We start from the raw sequence: 14,395 nt of genomic DNA, 5'->3' as shown, positions 1-14,395 counted from the left end.
CTGAACAAGTTGTGGTATATGAATGTAATGGAATACTATTGTGCTATAAGAAATGATGAACAGGAAGATTTCAGAGAGGCCTGGAAGGATTTATATGAACTGATGCTGAGTGAAAGGAGGAGAACCAAGAGACTTTGTACACAGCAACAAGCACAGTGTGCGAGGAATTTTTCTGGTAGACTTAGTCCTTCAGAGCACTGCAAGGACCCACAAAATTCCCAATGAACTCTTGAGGCAAAATGCCTTCCACATCCAGAGAAAGAACTATGGAATTGGATCACAGAATGAAGCGGACCATTTTCTCTTGTGTTATATTTTGTTTTGTGTTGTGTGGGGGAGGGTACCAAGGGCATGATGTTCATGGAGTTTTCAAACCAATCAGAGCCTCTAGATGGAAAATAAAAAAGTTATCTGGAAAGAACTGAATCCTTCATGAGGAAGGCTTTGGGAGTAGTTTATTGCTCTACCCTCTAGTCCTACAATCACAATTGGCAGTCGGAAGGGCAATGATAAGGTATTTAGCATCAAAAAATGATTTAGCATCAAAAGCTGAACCAGTTTGCTTGATAATAAAATTTCAGGTGATTTCAGGAGTTGATAGGATTCCAAATGTCAGTACAAATTTCTCATGAGAGTCCCAAGCAACAAGATTATTTCTAATTGTTGAGAAAAGGGAGGATGATGATGGTGTTCATGAGGTACTTTAAAGTTTGCAAAGCATTATAGGTGTGTGTGTGTGTGTGTGTGTATATGAATATGTGCATACACATGCACAAATATGTATATATATGCATACACACGTATGTGATTACACATACATCATATATAATCCCGTGTCATTATCCATATATGGATATATAATTAATGTGTGATAGACTACTATTGCTTATATTTATTTTGATATAAATATATTCATATTTACCATGAAATAATATTAACCATATAATATAAAATTAAAACATACATTACCTCTTTTAAACCTCACAACAACCCTATGCAGTAGGTACTACTGAAATTCTCATTCCTGTTTTATAGAGAATTAACTTCTTGTCATATAAAAGATCACTTTTTTTTCAGAGTTTGCATGAGAAAGTTAAAAGTTTCAGAGAGGTTAAAAGACTTGCTCAAAAGTCACAGTGCTGGGAAATATTAAGAGATACAGGTCTTCCTAATACCTAGTTAAGCCCTCTACCCAGCATACCAGCCTGCCTCTCTAAGGACTTTATGGAAAAGTAACATTTGAATTGGGACTTGAAGAATTAGTAGAATTAGGGTCAGGGTTAGGTGGAAAGTGGGTAGGGACATTTTCATTGAAAATATGTAACTAACCTAGACACAGTACGAAACATACAAAAATGTTTCATCAATTGCTCATATTAAAGATGAATTGCTTTAATTTAAAATAATTACTAAATCTTTTAAATTTGTTTAGTTTTATAGTAATTAGCACCATAAGAACCAAAGAACTAAAGAACTTCAGAATTAAAGCAGACTTCAGGAATCACTTAGGTCTACCTTGCCCAACCCATCCTTAAAAAAGGAAATAAATAAAATAGCAACGGAAATAATAAGAAAACCTTGTACTTGATTCCACTGTCCCCTCAACTTATTTGCTAATATCTTGAATTTTTTTGTACCAAATTCCGCTCCCCCACCGCCCAAAAAATCAGGATATACTTCCATTACCTCCAGTTTTTCTTTCTGGCTCCTCTTATTCAGTTCTCACCACCTGCAATATGGCTTTTTATCTCATCACTTCACTAAAACTTCTTGTTCCATGTTTACCAATGATCTCCTAATTGCCAAGTTCAAAGGCCTTTTTTCAGTCCTCATATTTATAGATCTGTAGTCAGCTATTGATCTGTTGATCATACCCTTTTCCTGGATATTTTCTCTTGCCTGGGTCTTTGTGACACAGCGTTCTAATGGCATTGCTTCTCAGAGTCATGATCCATGTCCCAACCTCTAACCATGGGGTGTCCCTCAAGGTTCTGTCCTAGACCCTCTTTACTTATGCTTTCTCTCTATTTTTCCTTCCTTCTTTCCTTTCTTCCTCTTTTTCTTTTTCTTCTTCAATTCTTCCTTCTTCCCTCCTTTCTTTCCTCCTTCCCTCTCTTTCTCTCTCTCCCTTCCTTCTTCTTCTTCTTCTTCTTCTTCTTCTTCTTCTTCTTCTTCTTCTTCTTCTTTTCTTTCTCTCTTTCCTTCTCCTTCTCCCTCTCCCTCTCTCTCCTTCCTCCATTTCTCCCTCTCTGAATAATCTCATCAGCTCTCACATGCTCAAATATTATTCCTATGCAAATCAATATATCTGGTCCTAGCATCTCCCATGAGATCCAGAAATAAATTACTAAATGTCCTTTGAATGTTTCCAGCTGGATATCTCACAGTAATCTCAAAATCAATATATCCAGTGTAGAAGTTATCTTCTTCCTCAAATCTTCCTCCCTTTCTAACTTCCCATTTCTGTTGAGGGCATTATTATTTTTCCCAATTAACCAGGATAACTACCTGGAAGTCCATCTCACTTATCCTCTCTTCCTTTCCTTCCTTGACTATTCAATCCTTGCCAAATATTTTTCATTCAACTTCCATGACATCTTTCAAATCTCTTCTCCTTTCTCCTTTTACTATTCCTTTCATCACTCCTCATCAATATTCTTCTCATTCTCCTTCCTTTAACTCGTCTTTTCCTTCTCCAATCCATCTTTCCCAGTTGTCAAACTGATATTTGTAAAATACAGGCCTCTTTTTTCTCATTAGTTAGTTCCTTCCAGAATCTCCATTTTGAGGAAGAGCCCAGACCAGCCATGCTTCACCCTCTAAATTTTGTTGCTCCATCCTCTTGTCTATAACTTTCCAACCACCCCAACATTTTAGCATTTAGCACATTGCCTGGAAGAAAGCAAGGCTTAATAAGTGCTTGTTGACTTGGCTTGATACTCCCTTACTTGAAAAGGTCCAGTGACTCTCTTTTGCCTCTAGGATAAGATACAATATCTTCTGTCTGACATTTAAAACCCTGCGTAATTTGATTCCAAGCCATTTATTTATGGACCATCACTACCTTTCATGTACTCTGTTTTAATCATATTGGCTTACTTGCTTTTACTCTTATATGCCATGCTCATCATCCACTAGATATCTGATGGTACAGTAGCATGTTATCCAAAATTGGACATGGAGTCAGGAAGACCTGAGTTCAAATGCAGCTTCAGACAATTATTAACTGTAGGGCCCTGGGCAAATCACTCAGTGTCCTTCTGCCTCAATTATAAAATGGGGATTTTCTATTTCAGCAAGTTGTAAACTATTTTACAGGGTTGTTGTAAGAATCAAAAGAGAGAGTATTTGTGAAGCCTTAGCACAGTGACTGGCACATATTAAATGCTTAATGAATACTCTTTTCTATCTCTTCCTTTTCACTTCCTTCTCACTTCTGTCTCTTAGAATCCCTAAGTATTTTCAAGTTTCAACTCAAGTGTCATCTGTAGCCTTTCCTTCATACCTTTGCCCTATCCTTGGTCTCATTCCCAAATAATTTTTTTATTTACATCAAAAATATTTTGTGTTTTATGTTGCCCTTCCCAAAATAAGTTGTTTTTGTTTATTTGTTTGTTTTTTTCCCTTTTTATCTTTAGTACCTAGCACAGTGCTTGGCCCAAGATAGGCACTTAATGAATGATTGTTGAATGAATCTATTCCTGGCTAGGAATCCCTTCTACATGATACCTGAGAAATGATTATCCAGTCTCCCCTTTGGGATCTCAAGTGATGAAAAGTCCATTGTATTTCTAGGTAACTCATTGTACTTTTGTCAACTTGAATTATTAGAAACTGCTTCTTTATATTTGTCTTCCTGAGTCAGACCAATGATCCATTCAACTCAGGACGCATCTTCCTGTGGAGTTGTAGAATGGTGCTATTCCTAGACCTTTATCTGCTGAGGTTAGGGCTGTAGCCAGAAGCCCTCTTCTTTGTTCTGCAACAAAACCTATATATATATACATATACATATACATATATATATATATATATATATATATATATATACACACACACACACACACACATATACATGTACTTATACATATATATACACACACACATATATATACACATATATACATATATAGGTATGTATGTATATGAATATATGTATATGTGTGTATATCTCTGTCTATATATATAGATATATATCTCTCTATCTACCTATCTACCTATCTATCTATCTATCTATCTATCTATCTATCTATCTATCTATCTATCTGTATATAAACAAAGCCACCATTGCTCCACTCACCACCTTTGTGACTTCCCAGACCACAAACCATTTGTCTGGCCTCCATTCCTTTATATATATTGTCTCCCTCATTAGAATGTAAACTCCTTGAGGAAAAGGATTATTTCACTTATGTATGTGTATTCCTAGGGAGGCAAATAGGCAGAATTATGTAGTCTAGCAGTTTCCAATGATTTTGTGTTCTGCAAATTCCTTCCAACTATAAAAACAACTACAAAAGTGTGTCATGAATCTCCAGGGTAATATACTACTCAAAATATTCTTTTAAATTTTTTAAGTTCTTGTTGTGCTTGTCCTTCATTCTCAAAGAGGAGCATGACATCAAGATGATAACATGACTTGCACTTGGCTTTGATTTGAATGAGGGAGATCTGTGCAAGATCACCAACCTTACTTTCTTCTTCTGAGCCATCTGGGTCCAGTGGCCTGATATTCATCAGGATAACTGGAGATGGACTAGGATGCAAAGTGAGACCCTTGACCTTTCAGGCAGAGATCTTATCACATTCTCACTTTGAGTGAGATATACCCATTCAATGAATACGCATCTTTAAGTAATTACTCAAGGGATAGCCCCTTTAATCCCCCCCACCAAAATCAAACTGGGAGGGGAAGACCCTCAGGGTTCCTGGGTAAAAGAGAAACAGTTACTATTTAGTAACTACATTCACTCTGTTCTAAGTGGGTGGGGACTTGTTGTCCAGTCTATGAGATCCAGAGCGAATTGGGTTTAAGGCTTGGTCTTTGAGTAAGAAATCTAGCCAGTAAACCCAAAGGAAAAAAAGGCAGCTTTTGGCCATGGAGTATACCTTCCAGGGGTACAATACCAGAGGAGAAGAGAAGAGAGGAGCTGAGCTACTACTCACTCACAGGTTGTATTTGTCCTTCATTCTTGAAGAGGGCTATGACATCAAAACGATGACATGACTTGGCACTTGACTTTGATTTGAGTGAGGGAGGGCTGTGCAAAGTCACCAGCTGCAATAACCTTTCCCTCCAAGAGCTCCAAATTAAAATTTACACTGTACAATTATAGTTACTAAAAATTGTATTTTACCTGTAATCATGAAAACATTATAAATAATTTTGAATATTTTGTGTGGCATATTCTGTAAGGTATTTTCAGCAAGAAAATCTCTTTAATTTAGAAATTAAATTTCTTTAATTTAGAAATATTGTTGAATATAAAGAACATTTTTAATGAAATAAGTTATAACTTGGAAGATGTTTAACATAATGTAATAACCATATTTAAACTTAATTTTTATTTTGGACTTTTTTATTTGAGCAGGTTTTTGATATTTGTCTCAATACCAGACAATCACAGTTTCAGATCTGGTTGAGTTCATATCTGTATTTAGATTGAAAATAAGAATAAAATGAAGATGCTTTCTCATGCAAATATATGCTGGAATATGATAGGAAAAGTTTTATAAGTTCTCCTTTTTTGAGATGGAAATTCATTAAAAATATTAGTCACTTAGCTAATCAATGCAAATGAGTATCTGGTTATGATATAAGATATTTACTTTAAGATATGATATAAGATATAATGTGCTTTTGTAAATGACTGTATTTGAAATTTATTGAACTTTTGCTTCATTTTACATAATGTTTATATGTAAATTGGCCTTAGTAAAAAAAAAGAATTCTCTTCAGACATTACTTTCTTCCTTTCTACCACAGGCACATAGGTTATACTGTCAGAGAAACTCTACCAAATGACTAACCAATGTTGCCATCCAATTTATCTGAAAATCCATCAGATAGAAACAAATAGTAGCATAAACAGAGAATAAGTATAAATTGGAAGATGGTCTTAATTTTACAGTATGAGAAAATTTAAAGTTTGTTTCTGCAGAATTTTTTGGTGACTGAATTTCACCTAGCCCTTCTGTAAAATGAGGAAAATACCTGCTATGAATACTTCAATGGTTAGTTCTAAATATGGCTTTATGAATCATATGGTCTGTGATGGTTTCACAATGTCTTGTTATGCATATCAACAACACTCATGATTTACAAGTAGACTGCCCTTTACACTGCAAGAATACAAATGTTCATAACATCTTAATCATGTGATTACATAGCCAATGAGGAATGATGACAAAGTAAGGAAAGAGGAAATTAAAGAACTTCAGTGATGCATGGTACTGAATACAAATGAGACTGTGCACATGTACCTGATCATCTACTGGGAATCTCCATGGTATCTTGAAAACAATTTGATGACAAGTTGATAAACTGCAAGAACATGTTGCCCTTAGTCAGAAGTAGTCATAGTTTGATGTAATTGCTATACAAACAATAAAATTAGTAATCAAATAATTATGATGGGTGCAAATTGCTGTTCGAACAAAGCTATAATGCTTCAAACATTTACGTGCCTGTTGTCACAGAAAAAATATGAGCACATATATTTATATACGTGCACATATATACACATATGGTACTATTAGCCTGGCAGAAGCTTTAAAAAAGACAAATGAAATTAGGTTGTCCAAGTCCATGTTTTTATTTCTCTCAGGCTGGTGGCATGTGAAACTATAGTCAAAGACTGATCCCTTCTAAGGGAGTCAGTATAGAACTGACCTTGATTTGGGGGTTGGGATACCCAGTTTATATATCTGATATTACCCCAGCATTGTTTTACCTCTGGACAGAGTAAATTCCCTCTCCTATCAGACTACCCCCCACCAACTAACCAGACCCCTCTCAGCTTTGGGCTATCTAGACAGAAGAATCTCTCTCCATCCAAGTCTGAGCAGAACACAATGGAGTTTCCATATCTTTGATTAAATCTATTTCAGCTTGGGTTGGGGTTTGGCCAGGATGAGGAGATTCAGTGCAATCTCATTATTAGCAATGTCCTTCTGAAGAAGAAACTGAACTTTGGAAGAGGGTAGTTGGGGGAAAACTCTGAGTCTCCAAGATAGTAATTACTAAGAAAAATCATTTTTACAGAATATGTACAAATATATGTAAAGATATCTCTCTCTCTCTCTATATATATATAGAGAGATAATTTACATTTCTACATATGTATCTATATCTACGTATATGTATATATATTATACGTATACATATATATTAACTACAAAAGGTAGCATTAAAGAATTTTTAGCACAACTCATTTGTACCATTGTCACAAATCCACTAAATAGGAAACACTGGCACATTGAATAGAAGGATCTCCTCAGAGCCAGGAAAACGTGGGTTGAAGTCCTGCTTTTGACATTTACTGACTTATATGATCTTGGGCAAGCTATTTAATAACCTCTTAGTCCTAAATTTCCAAGAAAGAACTGACCTGCCCTGATTGAAGGAGTTTCTTTATCTGAAATTCCCTTTACCAATAAAATCACTGGTTTAGTCCTTATCCCTCTTCCCTATCTACAATGCTTAATACATAGTACTTAATAAATGCTTTTCATTATATCATTCATTCATTTATTCATTCATTCAAAAAAGGATTTAAGTAGAGAAGTTAGGAAAACAATACCCAATCGATGAATATTGCTTATGTTACTAAGTTTACATGCAAAGCACTTTGGGGTCTTTATGGGAAATCTCTAATTTCTCCCATTAGACCTTCTTCCCTGTGACTGGTTTTGAGAGCCTCTATCCCCAATAGGACCATAACATTAGTTTTTCTGACATCTTGTAATGCTAATGAGAGTTAAAGATCTTCTCCACCTATTAATGGGCCTGCCCATTAAGGAAAGCCAGATTGGAGGAGATTTTTTTTTTTGGAAGGCCCATACCTTTTGTTAATTTCTAATAAGGCACTGGTTCTCAAGAGTTATGATGCTCTCTGGCTCTGAAAAGTGTATATACTCTGAGGTGAAGTTTTACTTTGAGACTTACTCATTAGAAGTGTTTGCTTGTCCAGATGAGACTCTGGGCAGCCACTAAGGAGCCCCCCCAGTTTTGAAAACCCAGATGTTGGTGCTTCTCTCTCTGGTAACTATATCTGTATGGTCAGACATTTGGATCTGTCTGTTGATCTGTGATTTATGCATTACTTATGGTTAGGCAGTTGGAAGCCCTGTCTATTGATTATTATTTCTTTGTATTTTCTCTGAAGTTCAGGGTGCTGACTTTTTCCCCTGAACTAAGTGAATGATATATGCACTTGATTAAAGTGATTGTTGACCCCCTCAAAAGTGGCTTTCCTTTTAGAAAAGCAAATCTAAGAACCTGTACAGCAGGTCCTCCTGTGTATATCAGGGTCCTTGCTGTTAGATTCCCATAGCTCAACCTTCTAGTGAAATATTCAATAGGTTCTTTAGGTGACCAAAAAAAAAAAAAATCTGTCTTTGAGGAGCTAGATATATTATAAGAGCTGCAGCCTTTCTACTCTTCTCATTTAAATGTTTTATGGATCAATTTTGCCTTTATTGGTTTGAGGGATCCTAAAGGGGAGATATTCTGATAATATTAATAGCAGGGTTGTCCATGGTACCTTGGACACCAAGAAGATTGCCTGCCAGGTAGAGACTCAGATCTCTTGGCACATGTCTGTGAATATTCAGGTAACTATAACAAACTGAGCTGATTTAAAAAACCCTACCCTAGCTCTAGGGCATATCCTAAGCACATATCCTTTTCCAGAAATTCTCAGATTCCAGGAATCATCAGATAAGTTAATGGATTTCACCCAGGGGAAATGAGTCTGAGGAATTTCAGGGCAGATCATAGACTGGAGGATCAGAGGATTTAAAAATAGAAAATACATTGGAAATCTACTACTCCAACCCTTTCTTTTTACAGATGAGGAAATTGAGGTCCATAATGGTGAACTGACTTGTCCATAGCCACACAAATAATAAGAGCCAAGGTTCAGCAACATCCCTCTCCTCCACTGCCTGAAAGTGACTGCCTTGAAATCACTATGATTACTTCTGCCCAGGAGAGTCAATCTTTTTACCATTATTAACCTTTTGTAGTCTATGCATTTTTAGGAAAAAAAAAGAGTGGGAGAGAGTGTGTAAGTCATTTTGGTACAGTGTCAGAAATAATGGAGTTAGCATCAGAAAGCCTATGTTTTTGTCCTTGTTTTACCATTGACCAATTCACTTATTCTGACTGAACCTCACCCAACCCTTCTGTAAAATGGCAAAAATACCTGCCATGAATACCTCAAAGGTTGGTTCTAAATGTGGGACAGGGGATCCATGTATCAGGTAGAGATTAGGCTAAATCACCATTAAGGTTCTTTCCAATTCTGTAATTCTTTGACATGTTGAGATACGAAAGTGCATCTGAAGAAATGACAATACAAGAAATGAAGAGGATAATAATTTGGAATAACTTTCCCAAATGTTTGGTCATGTTCTTCACTGCTTCCCAGAAAGAGAAGAAGCCAGATTACATAGGATGATGATGATGATGATGATGATGATGATGATGATGATGATGATGATGATGATGATGATGATGAAGGTGTCAGTTACTGAAATGATCTAGATTCAGTTCACAGTCCCTCAATTCCCACTTTGCTTCCCTGTTCACTGAATCATCCTCTTTTTCTGCTGTTTCTACTACATCCCCTGCTCCCCTTCCCCCACCTTTCTTTAAAGAAGACAGAAGAAAGTGATCCTGTGTATAGGCCTGGAGCCGTTGAGGATAAGTACAAGGAATCTGGCTCACCTGGTCTCATTTTCCCCAGGAAGAGCCCAATCACCCTGCATAGTTCCGGACTCACCTACCCCAATGGGAAAAGGAGGAGGGTGGAGTCAATTGGGATAATAAATGCAGTTGGGTTATTAACCAACAATGAGGAAGAGATTATGTAATAGAGCAATTATGGGGCCTAATTTAATTGCACCTTTATCCATAATTGCTTTGTGTTGCTCCATCCTCTGACTCTCTTCCTGGTTGGCTCATGTGCTTAAAAGACCAGTGGCAAAATGTAGAGCTCATAGGATTTTAGAATTGGAAGGGATTATTATTTTATAGCCCAATCCCTCACTTTACAGCTGAGGAAACTGAGGCTGAATGTCTCACACATAAGTGGTGGAGTCAGGATACAAATCCATGTCTTATACCTAGCTTCCAATTCAATGTTATTTCCACTGTACCATGCTGCCTTCTTGTCATCCATATGTTTCCTTAAAGGATTTCCAACACTTGAATGATATGTCACTGACTTCATTAGATTAGGCCACAGTTTCAAACCTCTAATCCCAATTCAAAGTTTCTAAATCTACTTACGCGTAGGTTATTAGAAGAGACCGTTTGGTCTCTGAAATACAGCTACTTATGCAGTGGTCAGAAAGCAATGAGAATGGGGGTAGCTAGGTGTTTACAGTGGATAGAACATTAGCCCTAGAGTCAAGAGGACCTGAGTTCAAAGTGGCCCAGAGACTTAGTAGTTGTATGACCCTGGTCAAGTCATTTAACCCCGACTACCTCAAAAATCTGGACACCTTATAAATATCTCTGCTAGAATGAAAAATGAAATTAAATTAGGGAATTAGGGGTGGACCTATTTTTCAAATGTCTGAGGAAAGGGTTAGTTTAGTGCTAGGTTCTTATACTGGACCTATCCCTAACACTAACCAAAAAAGAAAAATGCAAAACAAAACCTTGACCTAATAAAGAGAGGAAAGAGGCCACATGCAAATTCATTTGAATGGAATCCTCTTTTAACAGTCTGGAAAAAAAGGAAGGCAGAGCAAACAGTGCTCTAAACTACCTTCCCACAAAAGTCATAGCCTTTGCTATGTGTCTGCAGGTTGATGGTTCATCCACTGAATGCAGAGGTTCTCACAAATCACAAAGTTAAGATTTACAGATTCAGTTGTTTCACAGCAGCTGAACTCTTCACTGGAATGCCAGGGAATGTGAAACAAGGAGAAATAGCATGATGGAAATTCAGCGTGTGGGGTATACTCAAACAAAATACAGTTGGATCCCAAATTGAATGGAATAAAATCTAAAACACACGTATATGTGACCTTACAGGAAGGGGATTATTGAGCTTATATGGGCATGTTATATTTTCTCTCCTCAACCCAAGGTGCTTAATTTGTTATTTATCCTGGTGATTAAAGAATTATTATGTGCTCAGCATTTCTCATATTGTTGATGATATTGATATTAGAATGACGAAATGATCATAATTTCCATTCTTTACATTTACATAATATTGTGCTGTTTACAAAGTTCTCTCACAAATATTCTCCTATTTCACAGGATCACAGATTTAGAGATAGAAAGGACCTTAGAAGTCTGTGTTCAAGCTCCTCATTTCACAGATGAGAAAACCGAGGCCAGAAAAATTAGGCAACTTGACTAAGATTAGAAAGGTATTGAGTGTCAGAGGCAGGATATAAATTTGCATCCTTTGTTTCCATAGTGCCATGCTATTCCTATGAGTTAGGCAGGACAGTTATTATCTCCATCTTACAAATTAAGAAACTGAAGTTGATCAAGGTTAAATGATTTGCCCTTCCCTATAGAGACAAGTAATAGTACATGGCTAGATTAAAGTTGGTGTTAGAATCCAGATTTCTTGACTTTGAGTTCATCATTGTTTTGAATTCCAATTCTAGATCTAGAGCCAAGCACAGGTTTGGTTTTGTTTTGGTTTTGCCCAGTTATAAGTCACCCATTTGCAAGAGTTAATTAACATTGTAGAAAAACAAGGTAATCTATAAAGCAAACTAGCTTGTTCAGAGATCTAACCCACAACTTCAATTTGGCAATGGAACACAGAAGTAATTTGGGCAATGAAAGTCAGAGAAAAGGTATTAAACTTGTGAGATTGATCCTGTCACTTTTTTTTCTTTTGACTTCTAATAGAAGAATGGAATTTTTATTCTTCCCTATATAACAGGATGTTTAGGTAATTTTGATTAACTTAGAGGTTGGTGCACTGCCTCAGACTTCATCCATCAAGCCCAACATCCCGCCTTCAACAGCAGCCAACACCCAGTGTTTTGGAAGATGGGGAAAGAAGACGATACATCATGCCCTAAGGCATGAGATCTGATTTCCTTTTATCTTCACTTGCATAAGTACAGATGTTTTCACTGCCTGTAAATGTATCCAGCCCTTCTTTGGTCCAGCTACAATATCTGACTTGAGGACCTCCCTTGATTTCCAGAGGCTGATCACATGCTGGGTGGACAAGCATTTCCTTTGTTCCCTGACTTGAGAATTGCTTCCACCCCCATTCTTCTAGTCTATGTATCATGGGCAACACATTTTTGTGTACACATCTGCCCAGTCCCAGATGTTTAGGTCATTTGCGAGGTAGATATTAATCACCTCCTGCCTACATTTGACAAGTCTCCCACCTCGACATAGCACAAACTTGATTCATGCTAGCTTTTTTAGGTTCTTGCTATTTCTCGCCTGTATTAGCAGTTCTTTTTGATTGTTTCTCCAGAGATACCTCACGTGTGTCTCTTTTCCTCTATTCCTCGAGGTCTCTCATCCTGAGATGAATATTCAAAATAAAATGTAATAAGCTTTATTAAAGTACCTACTTTGTGTAGGCTCCTAGGTTATATACTAAGGGAGATAGGAAACTAAAGTAAGACATCGCACCTACCCTGAAAGACTTTCCATTAGTAAGAGGATAAGAATCCAACACAGATAGTTATAACATACAATATCATATAAATAAATGTAGTTAGACACTTATGAAAGAAAGTGGTATATAAAGTCTGATATAAAAAAGTCATGACTAGATAAGAGATAGGGAAGGCTTCCTAGAGAAGGTAACCTTTAAGTTGGACTTTAAGAATGAATGGGATGTCAACAGGCAAAAGAAGAAAAGAAGAACATTTCATGTCTAATAAAAACTGTGAACAAAGGCACAGAAACAGAAGAACGTAGGGGATGTTCAAGGGTCACAGAGAGGAGCTCCATTTAACTGGAGTATATGTGTATAGGGGCATAATAGGATTTAAGACTGGAGAGTTGTGGATCATGCCAGATTGTAGAGATCCTTGTATATAAGGAAGTTATTTAAACTGAACATATTGAGTAGGCAATAGGGAGCTAATCGACCAAACAATGAGGCTTAATTAAATAAATACACAACTAGGCACTGTGGTAAGTCCTGGGAATATAAAGATACAGCAAAAAAAAAAAAATCTTTGCCCTCAAATAACTTACATTTTAATACGGGGGGAGATATATTTAAATCAGAATGTACAAGATAAATACAGAATTGATGAAAAGTAACAGAGGGAATGGCAGAATTACAAGCATAGCTGGGACCAGAATGTCCCCCTGGAGAGTGGAATTTGAGCTAAGTATTAAATAAAGCCAGGGATGTTAAAAGTTGGGAAGAACAACATTCCAGCTTTGTAGAACAATCAGTGCAAAAGAATGGAAATTAAAGACTAAATGAAGAAGGAGGAAAAAAAACGCTTTATTAAGAACTCACTGCCAGATCCTTTGGCACAGTGATTTGCTTTGGAAATGGTCAGGAAATGACACAAAGTTCTGGTTCCAGACAAGATAAAGCAAACACTCACCTATCTCATCCCAGAGCCCCAGAAGATAGATCTCAGCTCAGATACAAGATTGTGTTCTCCCTTCGTTGCTGAAAAAGACCATGCCATCAGAGAAGTGATGATATGACTTGCACTTGAGTTTGTTTTGAGTGAGGGAGGGCTGTGCAAGTCACCAGCCTCACTTGTCCTCCAGAGCCATCTGAATCCAGAGACCTAATATTCCACAGGATGATGGGAGATGACCCAGCATGCACTGGGAGACCTACTGGGCGTTGCCTCACCTTAAGTGAGTACCTGCAAAGACCTTGGCCTTTCCCTTCTAGCTTTAGAGTGATTATCAATACCAACGGTTGCTATTTCCCACCCAGCCTAATGTCTTTCTTTTTCTTGGCCTCATTAAAGGGGCCATGCCCTGGCTACTTCTTAAACAGGCCTATTCAATGAATGGGCGTTGCCTCACCCTAAGTGGGTCAGATACAAGAATGATTAGGAGAATGGCCAGCATGCAGGCAATATGACTTGGAAATGTTCAGGAATATTGTAAATAAGAAACAGCAAGTAAGGAGAGTATAGCTGAATCATAGTGTAAATGGAGGGGAACAGATAATTGAAAAGGTAG

At 37.0% G+C, this 14,395-nt stretch overlaps 1 protein-coding gene and 1 long non-coding RNA gene across 2 annotated transcripts in view; one reads left to right on the top strand and one right to left on the bottom strand.

The window, feature by feature from the left end:
- Positions 1-14,236, bottom strand: part of LOC140519064 (uncharacterized) — a 71,796-nt gene extending 57,560 nt beyond the window's left edge. The window contains exon 1 of the long non-coding RNA XR_011972088.1: positions 13,798-14,236. This is a non-coding gene — a long non-coding RNA (uncharacterized lncRNA). The remainder of the gene's footprint in view (positions 1-13,797) is intronic.
- ASTN2 (astrotactin 2) overlaps positions 1-14,395 on the top strand; it is a 1,124,306-nt gene that overhangs the window by 851,592 nt on the left and 258,319 nt on the right. The gene's annotated exons all lie outside the window — the stretch shown is intronic.

The sequence above is a fragment of the Notamacropus eugenii genome, chromosome 1 (assembly GCF_028372415.1).
Source record: "Notamacropus eugenii isolate mMacEug1 chromosome 1, mMacEug1.pri_v2, whole genome shotgun sequence".
NCBI lineage: Eukaryota > Metazoa > Chordata > Mammalia > Diprotodontia > Macropodidae > Notamacropus > Notamacropus eugenii.
Note: the sequence above shows the minus strand (reverse complement) of the source record. Positions and strands in the feature narration are given on the sequence as shown.